Source organism: Anoplopoma fimbria, chromosome 9 (genome assembly GCF_027596085.1).
Source record: "Anoplopoma fimbria isolate UVic2021 breed Golden Eagle Sablefish chromosome 9, Afim_UVic_2022, whole genome shotgun sequence".
Classification (NCBI taxonomy): Eukaryota; Metazoa; Chordata; class Actinopteri; order Perciformes; family Anoplopomatidae; genus Anoplopoma; species Anoplopoma fimbria.
In genome coordinates, this window is record NC_072457.1 from 27,594,497 (window position 1) to 27,606,909 (window position 12,413).

Sequence of the window (12,413 nt, forward strand, 5' to 3'; positions counted from 1 at the left end):
TGAAGAATTAGTCTCCCCTTGATTTCCAGGTAGTGAAGGAAACAAAAAAAAGAGAAAGGTGTTGTTTTTTTTGGCTTTTCTTATCTGGCCCTGCCTCACAAAGCACTGAAGCAGCCTCATCAGTAGTGAGGTGCACCTGCCACAGCCTCACTGGTCACTTCCTGTACCTCGGAGGAGGAGGAGGAGGAGGAGGAGGTGTCGTTATCTTTCTCCATCGCTTCCATTCAGTGTTAATGTTCACACGGTTTCTCTCCTCATTCAGTCTTTTTTGCTCTTTCCCCTCCTTCTCTCTCTCTCTCTCTGATTTGTGAATGCATTAGGACATGTGGGAATGGTGCAACGGCGGTGCTAAGGTTATCAGGTGGGGGCATCTTGTTTGAGAACCTGCTTAAATCCCTCTTTACCTCTCTTGTGCTTGCCTCTGAATGATGGTGGCGATAACTCCTTTTGTCCAGCCCTGGAATGCAGTCGTGTGGATAATGAATAACAGCCTCTAACACCCTCGAGCCCCCCATGTGTGTGTGTGTGTGTGTGTGTGTGTGAAATGTGTATGCGCATGGCGTTTGAGAGCGATGTTTACCTCACCCCGCGGTTTACCTGATGTTTTGCATAGCCCCCCCCATCCCCCACTCTGTTGTCGCCTCTGACTTAGTTGTTCCTGACAGTATGTGTCGTTTTGATACTAGTCTGGTCTGTCTTTAGGCCCAGAGATGCATCTTACAGGTGTGACCCAGTGGTACGTGGGCACACCTGTGCAGCGACCGATATATATCAATACTTACAATACAGGGGAAAAGCATGAGTGATTCATTGTGTTGCTTTAAGAGGATTAATCGGGAGGAACACAGCGCAAATCATTGAGCTCCATTACCAGAAAGTAGGTGTAGTTCTCCATGCCAAGTTAGCATTACATAATAAACTAGTTAGGGGGGGTTGTTTGTTTTCATCATAGTTGACTATTTACAGACATGCTACAGCACCAGGAAACATCAGTTCCCTTGACCTTATTGATCTCTTTTCAGGCAAAGAAAGTTTAACTGATTATGAGTGTCACAGAAGAGGATTGTGACACGTTCTGGTACCTTATTTACAACAGCACGATTACCAAATACAATCCTTGCGGTATCTCTTGCATCCCTTAATGCATTGGACTGTGAACATCCGATGGCTGACATGATGTTTTTTCCCCGTGATATGGACGTTGTTGTGTTGACCTGTGAGTCTGCGTGTTAGGGCTGAAAATAAAGAACAGAAGGAATATAATGATCAGCAGACATCCAGCCACTTAAATCAGACGTCACGGAGCAACATCATATTGAATTCAATGACATTCATGATTTACATTTCAGAGCCCACAGAAACTTTAAATAGGTGATTTGAAGCAGGGAGATCTCTGATTGTGGATGCCGAATTTGCTGGGCTGATGCAGGATCTGTAACTAATCACTGTTTACGACGTGCTTGTCATTTGTTTTGAACACATAATCTGATTCTGGTATCATTTTTGAACAGAAGTAAATTATCTTCATTACTCTTAAAGGAGCTGTCACGATACACGGTACAGTCATAATGCTAAACGTACACTAAATGAACTATTAAATGAAGTGGCGCAAGTAATGAAGTTTGAAATAATATCCCAAAAAAAGTTTTTTTGTCGGTGCGGTGGACTTATAGCTCTACCGCTATCAGCAATATGTTTTTAGGGATACTCTTTAGTTTGCATCCAGATTGTTTTGGTTTGACCCATGCGCTACAAACTGTCATTGATTTCTCTTCTGTTGGCACAATTCTAATTTAGACACGTGTTTCACAAGTAAATTAGAGTTAATGTTGTCAGTCTTTCAGCTTTGTGCCCAATTGTGTTTGAAACAGTGAGCTTGGGCAGAAAGGTGGGGGTTCTGTTCTGTATATGTTATCAATGTGTTACCTACCTGATTTGCAGCAGTATGTTATATAACGATATCAAAACCTTTACTTATGATTTCCAGTATTCCCCTTTTGTCCGAGTCGTCTGGCCCTACTGCTAGTCTGACACCTGTTGAATAATAGCCTGAATTGTAAATCTGCATTGTTACTGTTAACCCAAGTGAGATTTTATTTAGTCAATTCTGCGTGTTTCCTCCCACTTAGAGACAAAACACGGCATGTTCACACTATGTTGGAAACACAGTTCATATAGGTCCAGTCCAGGGTCAGAGTGTTTGGATGGCTGGCCCTGAGCCAGAGGGAATTCGCCCTCAGCCTCTGATCGAAGTCATAAGCGACTGTTGTAGGGAGGGCTGCGGGGTCAAAGTTTCCCGTCAATCTGGCTCTGGTCGCAGCACACACTCAGTTCAAAGTGCTTTGTATTGTAAGTCATTGTTAATTAATTTGATGCCGCTTGCGGAGCTGCCCGGTCGTCTGAAGTCTGTTACAAAAACGAAAGAATAAAAAAACCCTACACTACGCTCATATTAGAGACTGTGACGAAGCACTTGGTATAGACTTTCTGTTGACTTTTTGGTAGTTTCTCTTTGCAGTTGTTGATTTGTAAGAGATGCTTCTACACTCAATGGACAATATACTCAGCGATCACACTGATTTAAAGTTGTCCTAAAAAAAGGAAAATATGAGTAGTTCAATAGCAGAGCGTAAGCTTTAAAATGTTGAATTTGCTCAACGTTTTTTTGATAGTGAAAATAAAGTGCTGATGCCGACTGTGCGCACATTGTGGTTTCCCCGTCTTGACCCAGATCCTAGGTCAGGGGTTACACCGAGATTCATGCAGGAGCTTTTTAATTCAGGCAGACACCCCTCTGGAAACTTCTGACCCCTTCATTAATTGCTCTCCGTCTGCGATTGCAACAATTACCGTCATCCAGGAGCTGCTTGTCACGCTGCGGGTTTACCGGTTAATGAGTGGGTCAGTGTGTGTGTGTGTGTGTGTGTGTGTGTGTGTGTGCCATTCGGGAACAAAACCAAGCAGTTGAGTCAGAAACAGGAATTTAGATGTTCTTCTGACTTTGTGATATTCCTGAAAGTGAAAATGACTCACACACTCACTCATTCACATGCAGTGTAACCAGCCCTGTGAGATGAGGAAGGTATCTACTGTATGGATGTTTGGAGAGCTTAAATCAGGTTATGTGTGCTCTCCGCCCCCCGGGGGAAGACAGGCCACTTGCCTAACTTGAATCTGGGAGTCCAGAGGTGGACTGGAACTTGACCCAACAGAGGCAAGAAAACCCTTTTCCCCCAATTGTCTCAAAATTCTCATACCACTGTTTTCGGTTTGTGAGAAATTAGCACCAGTTGAAAATCACTGGGTCACTTTCAAAAGTACATTGTATCTTTCATGCCAAAGTACTATTAAAGGAAACTCCACCTAAGAACCCAATTGATTAGACTAAAAACAATCTGGCAATTTATATTGGTTGAACTGAAAGTAGCTCTTTCCACTGACATTGCAGGAATAACAAGGGTTGATTTGCTGCTTTAACTTTACAAAATTAAATAGTTCCACACTGGCTTCCTTTACGGTCCAATTCAGATGTTTTGTGTGACACACGTGATGCATTTATTGTATAAACAGGAAAAAAGTAGTTGTAATAAACTTCATTCAGATAGAAATCAGATCGGCCACTTGCCTAACTTGAATCTGGGAGTCCAGAGGTGGACTGGAACTTGACCCAACAGAGGCAAGAAAACCCTTTTCCCCCAATTGTCTCTCTGCTTTGCTAACAACGGACACGCAAGTAGAAAACTTGGCATCTAAATTGATGTAGTTATGCTGCTTATTCCTTTTAAAGCTACCAGTTTAAGTAGTGTTTTTATGCCTGTTAACCGTATCGAATAGCTAGTGTCTTGTAGCCCAGGGTGTACATGCTCCACTGTTGGAGGGTAATGTCCCCAGAGTAAAAAGAGCCTACATGAGGCCTGGCACGTCTTGAACTAGTTCCCTGATTGCTGCAATATAGGCCAATCTATGCTTAATTCAGATTCAGCAGCCTTCACGGTCTCTCTGCTCACTACTTTGTCTTAAAGTGAGACTCTTCTCTCTCTCGGCCTTGTTGAAATACCGACAGAAGTTTTGCTTTGAACGCTGTCATTATTCCTGCATGTTTGTGCAAAGTGTTTCACAGCGAACGTCTAAAAATTGTGTGTGTTTGCCTGGTAACCCTTGGTGCTAATGCTGCAACAAGTGCTGGGATTAGATGGCATCATGTTGGTAAGAACTCTTAATGTTTCCTGATGAGGGACACCCCTTTGAACTCAGCACGACTTCTGCTGCCAGCCGCTCAACTAATTACCTTGAATCAAAGGTTGTCTGCATTTCACGATACTTGTTGTTGTATGGAATGTTATTTCACAAACGACATAGTTAACACATCAACACATGCTGTCAATTTAAAAAAGCATTATATCTTCATCCATATAAATACTGTACTTTTTTAAATCACATCAATTGTGTTTCCTTCCGTTAATTTCACAGTCATCTGTGCTGCCTTTTGGGAGTTAAGCCTCACTAATTAGTTTATGGAAATATACATATATTCAATTAATATAATTAGCACCTGTGTATGATTTAAGTAAGTGTTTGAGTTTTACAACGCAACCCCTTTGGCAACACTTTAAGAGAGGAGGTGAAAACTGCTGTTGTAGAAACCTGTTGCATGGTAACTTTTCCTCTGTTGTACTCAATTTAAAGGACCATCTGTTGTTTTGCAATTTAAGCCCATTATACTACAAATCACGAATACTTTATCCGACTGCCAATTCTTTTTTCCAAAGCACAGTTTTGCAGAGACTTGAAACCTTCTGGAAGTACTTTATGTGATCCATCACAGTTCAAGTGTCTTTACTTTTTGTCACAGCACATTAGCAAACGGTTTACCAGTCAATTCAATCTTTATAGGATTCAGTGTGAACAATTTATTCCAGCCACCGTCAAATGTAAGTCAGTAGTCAATCTCTTTCCAAAACTCCTTTTGTTTTACACCATGAGGGAATATCTGGCTCTTAATGCTCCACTATGTTCGACAGGTAGTCACTAACTATGTCAGTCTGCTGTTTGATGTTGGGCATGTCGCGTCTGGTGGGTTCATGGATGAACAGTTTGTGGTCTGGAAAACCAAAACATTGAGCTCAAAGATGCTAAAATGCTTTGTCAAGCTGCAGAGTTGAGTGTTAATTAAAGTGGGTTTGTCACTACGAACGAACCCTCCAGATTATTGTCATTTGATTAATTAAATAATATTACTAAGTGCAGCTCTCTTGGTTTGCAGAATGTCAGACTTAGCTGCCTCACTTTCAACTGAAAAACAACCAACCAAACTGACATTATCTTTTTACAACATGTTTGCTTATTGTTTGTCTTCTTGGTTTGTTTTTCATAAAAACATAGCTCGGGATGTCGGAGTGTCCTTGAGTGCACAACCAAGGAGAGTTTTCAAAACTAACCCAAACAACGTTTTCGGCGCCCCACAACAACAGAACTTTAACAAATAATTTAGGTGATGAATGTTTACTTTGATGGATTTTGTCAAGCGAGATCCAAGTTGAGTGAAATGGAAACCATTGGTGGGTTTGAAGGCAGAAAATCAATCTAAATCATTTAGTATGCTCTCGAGGAAATCCGTATTAGGGATGTGAAGTTCATGCTATGTGTAATAACTGTTGGTAAATCCAATAATAGGATGCTTATGTTGAATATAACATTGTAGGTTATGCTAAATATGGAAATTCTACATCTGATGTAATTATCACACGTTTTCCACATCCAATGTGATAGGTGAATAAGTGACTTCATGACTGACTTTCGGTGCTTTAGATATCGTCTCGATTGAACTCTTGAGTTTGTTGTGTTAAAGACTGGCTTTTGAATTGGCCTACATTCTTCAGATTCTGGTACAACATGAAGTAGGCTTTTAAGACCCGATTAGTTGAGTAGTGTGAATCTAGGCACAGTGCATTCCCAAAGCCTGTCTGATCTGGCATTATGACTTTTACTTTACGTGTATTTTCACCTGGACACCCCGATGCTACGTATTTAACACAACGGGTTTGCGCTTCAGTGATTTGGACGCTGAGGTGAAAATGTTTGCTTTGTGCTTGGTGGAGTCTTCAGGTAGGCTAAACTATTATGGGATGCTACCCTACCTGTACAACTCCTGCTTTTGTTGTCCACCATACAAACAGCTGTCCGTGTCCGCTTGCTATATTTGGCATTAGTTGGAAAATGCTTCAGCCCACAATCTCTGCTCACTTGGTAAACCTGTGTGCATCCAACAAAAGGTGCAATAGAAAATACAACGTGCCACTGTCTTGATAAATAAAAGCACAACAAGGTCCCTGTTGCGTTGAAGATGACATGTTCTGAAACCTCACTTTGAAGAGCGGATTGTATGAATTTCTTTCATGGAAGACTTTTGATCCAAACCTTTGTGATCCGGCCTCCTCGGCTCTGTATGGCAGTAGTGATGTATCAAAAGACTGCTTACCGTAGAGGTACAATGGGTTGTTCTACTGAAATAGAGCCAGTTAAGAATAAGTCCCATATTATACCCAAAAAGTGACTCATCTGAGGAACTTATTGCAAGATGTATACTGGTCTTTCTTTATTTCTAGGGTCTCTTTTGTTAGGAAATCTGTCCTCAGAAATCATAACAGTGTAAAGTATTGTCTACATTGCACACTGCCACATTTCATGTTTGCACAGTTGCACATGTTGCTTCACATCTTTTCTTATTAAAAACTTCTCGACAAGACTCCTTAGCAACTCACTTAATTTCTCGTAGCGTCTGTGATGATTCCTGAAGAAAGGCTTTGGTGCTTTTTTTGTTGTTGTGGATGTAGTTAAGGAGCTGAGTCTGCTTCCACAACATGTTGCCAAGGATCTGTAGCCGTGCACTACTGAGGAAAATTTGTCATTACGCAATCGAGAATGCAACCACCCCCACGTTCCTTTCAATAAGCTGTTTCCCAAAACAGAGATCACACTGGACCGAGGCGTAAACAGATTATTTAAACGTTATAGTTTACATGATAGGAGACCTAATACCATAACAGCAGACTAAGGAGTTCTGTATATGCTTGTCAAGGAACCGTTTATTCCTTCTATCTAATTAAATGCCAAACGAGTGTCTGTGAGTTGTTTATATTGTTCAAATTACAGACTTTGTCCTTTGTTTTGTGGTCTCAAGCTTTGTGAGACCGTTATTAATGTCCACAATGCTGAATGAATGCTCCGAGGCGATCGTGAATTCAATTGCAGATCTCATTACTTGAACGGGAAATACAATTAAGAATGCAATGAAAATTTAATCAAGACGATTCAGTCAGCGTTCCGAACATCAGAAACTCTCTGCCAGAGGTAGAAATCCCTTGATAATCTGTAAAGTCATCACGACAAGACTCTTGACTCGTTAAACAACATAAAATAAAGGTTCATTCAGATTTCCTTTTTTTTTGTAAATCTTTGTGACTGTCTCTAGTAAAAGCCATACTCTTTTTGTGTCTGCTGAGAAGAAAAAGTCATAGACGTGTTGTTTTGACTGCTCTTATGTCTTTAAGATATTATCATAGTCATTTCTTATGAAATGAAGGGAAGTTGCTGCCATTAGTGTCGCTATATGATGATTAGGAGGAAGAGAAGAATGATGATAAGGATGATGGTCTCTCTGTTGCAGTGAGGGCTGAAATGTGCAAAAGCAATGTAAAGCAATATCAGGTTCCTCACAGTTACAGTCTGTCATGTTGGTGAAGTCACTGAGCTGCAGAGGTTCAGTGCAGTAGTGAAGGAAGGAGCTGGTGATACTTTTATCATCCATTTTGATTAACTGGCTTCTCTTTGACACCTTCGGGGTCTCTGATGTAAAATAAAGCTCCTACCGGCTGCTATCAAACTCTGAATCTTGCACAGTGTAGCGCTGTGGGTGTTTTATTTATTCTGTAAACCAAGCATTCATTTCTTCTCTGAATTTGCACTTAAATGTAAGCATCCACAGCTCTATACTTGCATAGTTTCTGTCTTACTTTGACTAGCGAAAGGAAAACTAAGGCCCTTTCAGGCTGTGCCTCAGAGAGGGGCAGAAAGCCCTCCAGCTTGGTCAGCCTAGTAACCAGGCTCTGTGCAGCACACTCAGGGAAGCAGAGCCACTTGCTTGTGCAGCGAGCAGTCCCATCCCCCTCCTCCCACATTCCCTCTCTCCCACTTCTCTCCATATTGTCCTCTTGCCCATTTCCCTCGGTGTTATAAATTACAAACGACACAAACCTCCAGGCCTAATGCCCTGCCGTGGACGCCTTCCAAGCTGCACTTTTTGGAGAGCCAAGAGGCTGGCTTCATTGATAACACCGGGCACACTGTCCGTCTCTCCATTTACTTGCAGGAGGAAAAGCCCGAGACGGGCCCTTCACAGGCCCGAGAGACACCAGCGCTTTTTAGAATCAGCTGATGGAGCCTACTTTTCTGAGACTTCAGCAGCACTAGTGTTTCATTTCAGCTGGCCATGTAAGACACATCAATAATAAATAAAACAACGAAAAGGATTGAGCATCAGATTAGTCTTCCTCTTACATGATGCCTTACGATTTAATTATTAATGAAAGTTCAGGGTTTTAAGGAAGCTAATCACATCACTTTGGAGGACATTTGGAAAATTCTCATACCACTGTTTTCGGTTTGTGAGAAATTAGCACCAGTTGAAAATCACTGGGTCACTTTCAAAAGTACATTGTATCTTTCATGCCAAAGTACTATTAAAGGGAAACTCCACCTAAGAACCCAATTGATTAGACTAAAAACAATCTGGCAATTTATATTGGTTGAACTGAAAGTAGCTCTTTCCACTGACATTGCAGGAATAACAAGGGTTGATTTGCTGCTTTAACTTTACAAAATTAAATAGTTCCACACTGGCTTCTTTTATGGTCCAATTCAGATGTTTTGTGTGACACACGTGATGCATTTATTGTATAAACAGGAAAAAAGTAGTTGTAATAAACTTCATTCAGATAGAAATCAGATCTGCATATGCAGCTTTGTTGTAAACACACAGACGTGTTTTTAGGCCGCCCAGTTCTCTTAGTCTGCCTGCACTTTTTTTCCCTCTCTGGTGTCTCCGAGCTAACAGCAAGGGGGGGAAACTGCTAGTGGAGCCCCACTATGGTCTGCAGGCCCCTGCCACTGCTCCAGCTGATCCTCTAGACCCAGATCCAGGCTCCGAACCTGAACCCCATCCACAGCCGACCCTCCAGCTCAAATTATTATTCCTGTCCTGTTTGAAACCATTGCAGATCGTGATTTTGCTGGGCTCATGTAGCATGTAAGGGAGTTGTGTTTAGTGAGTATTAGTGAGTCTTAATGTCTTGTTTCTTGAGTTCTTGCTTCAGGTGACAGTTGTCAATGTTGGTAGTTCTCGTCTTCATTGTTCAAAATCGTTGGAATAGTTGTTCTATTTTAGGGTGGATTTTCCCTTTGGGGTGAGATCTGTAAGGCATTTCAAGCCATGTGTTTATTTTTTACAAGTAATGATTAATTAGTAATCAGTAGGGACATCATGTTGAGAGAAACAGTGTTCATGGCTCTTTGAGGGATACAGGGTCAATAATCAAAATTGAATTGTTTGAGCAGAATTATGTTGATTGACATTGAGGCTGTTCACATTATATCTATGGTTGAAATCTTTCCACTGTGGCAGGGTGGCAGTATTTGAATTAGCACAAACATGGATTCATTGACAGACTTTATTATTATAAAATGAATCATCACTGTAAGGTTAATATTTTTATAAAACTTCACAGCTCTTTTAAACTCCGATTTAACTATTAACTTAATACTTAAAATGTTAATGTATCACTACCATGTCCTTTAAGCTGCAGTTATTAAAGGTGGGAACTAAAATCAGTTTCACATCAGTAAGTTTGCAACCAGCCAGCTATACACCATGCATTTCCATAAATAATCATCATTTGAACAGGGAGCTGATGAGATTTAACCAGGGTGCTGTTCTTTAGATTTAACCAAAAGGGACATTTCCACTTGCGTTCATATTTATACAAAAACAGCATCATATTTTTCGCATCCTGATTATTTATTTAGCCAGTAATGTGATAAAAACAACATGGATGAAGGATGTTCTTGCAGGTTTCATGTTTTCTTCAATAACCCCCATTCTCAAAGCCTATTGCACAAAGCACGGGAGCTTTTTTATAGAGTACTTAGCTCATTCTAGCTTTAAGGATTTCGCCTCGGCTAATTGTTTTTATTGAGGTATTAATTATGAGTTTTAAAGCTTCAAGTACTCACTGCCAAAAATGTGTGTTTTCAGGTGTTTAATTGGCTCGCTCTTTCTGTGTCACAAGTGAAGGGTGAGTTAAGGATTGGGCGGCAGCAGTGACGGTAAAACCATGCGACATATTATTGCTGCTGATTTTGGTGGTATTCACTACTTAAGTTTAATGTTACAAGTATTGTAAAAAACATTTATTTTTATTTTACCAGGATATTTTCCCCTTGAGGTTCAAGGGATTCAACATAAGACATTTCACCTTTAAGACACACCACAACATGACAATTTAAATGGGCTCATAAAAAAACTCAATAATTAGTTATAAGAAATTCTGTTGCATTTATATGGCACACACACACATCACAGTGTTTATTCGAACAGCAAACACCGTGGACGATCCGCTCAAATGATCATCGGCTTACTTCACACAGAATTTCCTCCTTATAATAACCCTAACGCAAGTCTTGTGTTGTTTTCAACTGGAAACACATTTAACATATATAATGTAAATAGCATTTACCTCAAAGTCACATGAGAGCAGCAGTTGAAGTGTCTCTAGCCACTATAATGTGAAGTATTTCCAAGTAAAACAGAATAGTAGGTCAAATATAATTATTTGAAGGCTTAAAATCAAAGCCCTCAAATTTGATTTGATTGCTCAAAGGCGGACGAGGCTTAGCAAATGTGGCACGATACAGAACTGTAGCCAACCGTTTGCCTCGACCTACACATCAGGAGGGGGCGGATGTGGGACAAATTACAAATTTAGAAGCTGGTCAAACAATTTACTTTGTGGATATGCCACCAACTTCTAGATCATTAATAATAAGTGTTTATGTTTTCCAGGAAAAGAGAGATTCTGATATAAAACACTCAAAAATAACTCTTTGACATTTTGTATTTTTGACATATTTGGCATGTAGCAAAAAATATTGCAACATAACACGGGAACAAAGGAAATGTATATTTTATTTCACCATGTCTTTATAAAAAGAGCAAAACTTTTGCATTCCAGTAGGACGATAGGTGCGTAGAAGAATACCTTATGTCGACAATATAGGACAAAAATAACCTGATGAAGGTCTACGTACTGAAATGTTGTTACTGAAATATACTATAAATATGCAAGTGAAGAAGACAGTGTGCAAGAGTTTTTTGTTCTACCATGTCTTTATAGAAATAGTTCAACATTATTTTTGTCTTTTTAAAGGCACAATGGTACCAAATCTTTCAACGTTGATGTAATGAGACTTTGGGATGTGTACACATTATCTGTGTCTATCTGTTGTTTTTCAAGATATAATTAACAGTATTTAACGGGCAGACAAATTTGCATATGTATACAAATTGCACAAATGAGGTACAAGATACAGCGTAGTTAGTACAGTAAGCTTTAGATGTGTTGAACTTCAAACTGAGACAGGCTAACTGTTTTCCCCTGGCTCCAGTCTGAATGCTTAGCAAGGCCAAACACCTATTGATTCCAGCTTGTACTTAATGCACAGACAAAAGATTGATAATGATCATAAATTCCCTTATATTCCCGTATAATATTGTAGTGTCACACAGGAATGGTTTTTTTTAAATATAATGAATGCAAATTATAATTTAAAAGTAATGTTTTAACATTCCACATGTGTTATAAGACAAGGTTGGTCGTGTTGAGAAGAAGAGTAAGCCAGATTTAAAAAGATCATCCAACTGAAAAACCCGGCCCAGTCTTCCCAACTCTGTTCCAATGAAAATAGCTGGCAGCATCCAAAAGTCCCTAAATCTAGCAAGAAAGTCGCCAAGTCAGCAAAACTGACAGTCCGTCCCTTCAGGCCTCCCTCAAAAGCCACTCCCCCAAAATGATCATTATGAATGTCATAGTACATGACTAGTGTTAGTATTCACAGCTGTCAAGTTAGCAGTTTGTGGTAGACTTTGGTGACCAGCAATGAGTGAATGGGCAAAATACTACAGACAGGTATGTAGACAGACAGGTATGTAGACAGACAGGTATGTAGACAGACAGGTAGCCCGTCCAATCGTTACATTCAGGGCAAATAAAATGATTAGTCTGGTTTATTACAGTCCTGAGACAGACACAGATAGCAGATTTTCTTTTTTACTGTACTTTTTTACTGGATTCATTGATTGC

The 12,413-nt window shown here is 40.1% G+C and overlaps 1 protein-coding gene across 1 annotated transcript in view; it reads left to right on the plus strand.

The window, feature by feature from the left end:
• The window catches only part of cnnm2b (cyclin and CBS domain divalent metal cation transport mediator 2b), a 35,753-nt gene that overhangs the window by 1,824 nt on the left and 21,516 nt on the right, over window positions 1-12,413 (plus strand). The window lies entirely within an intron of this gene.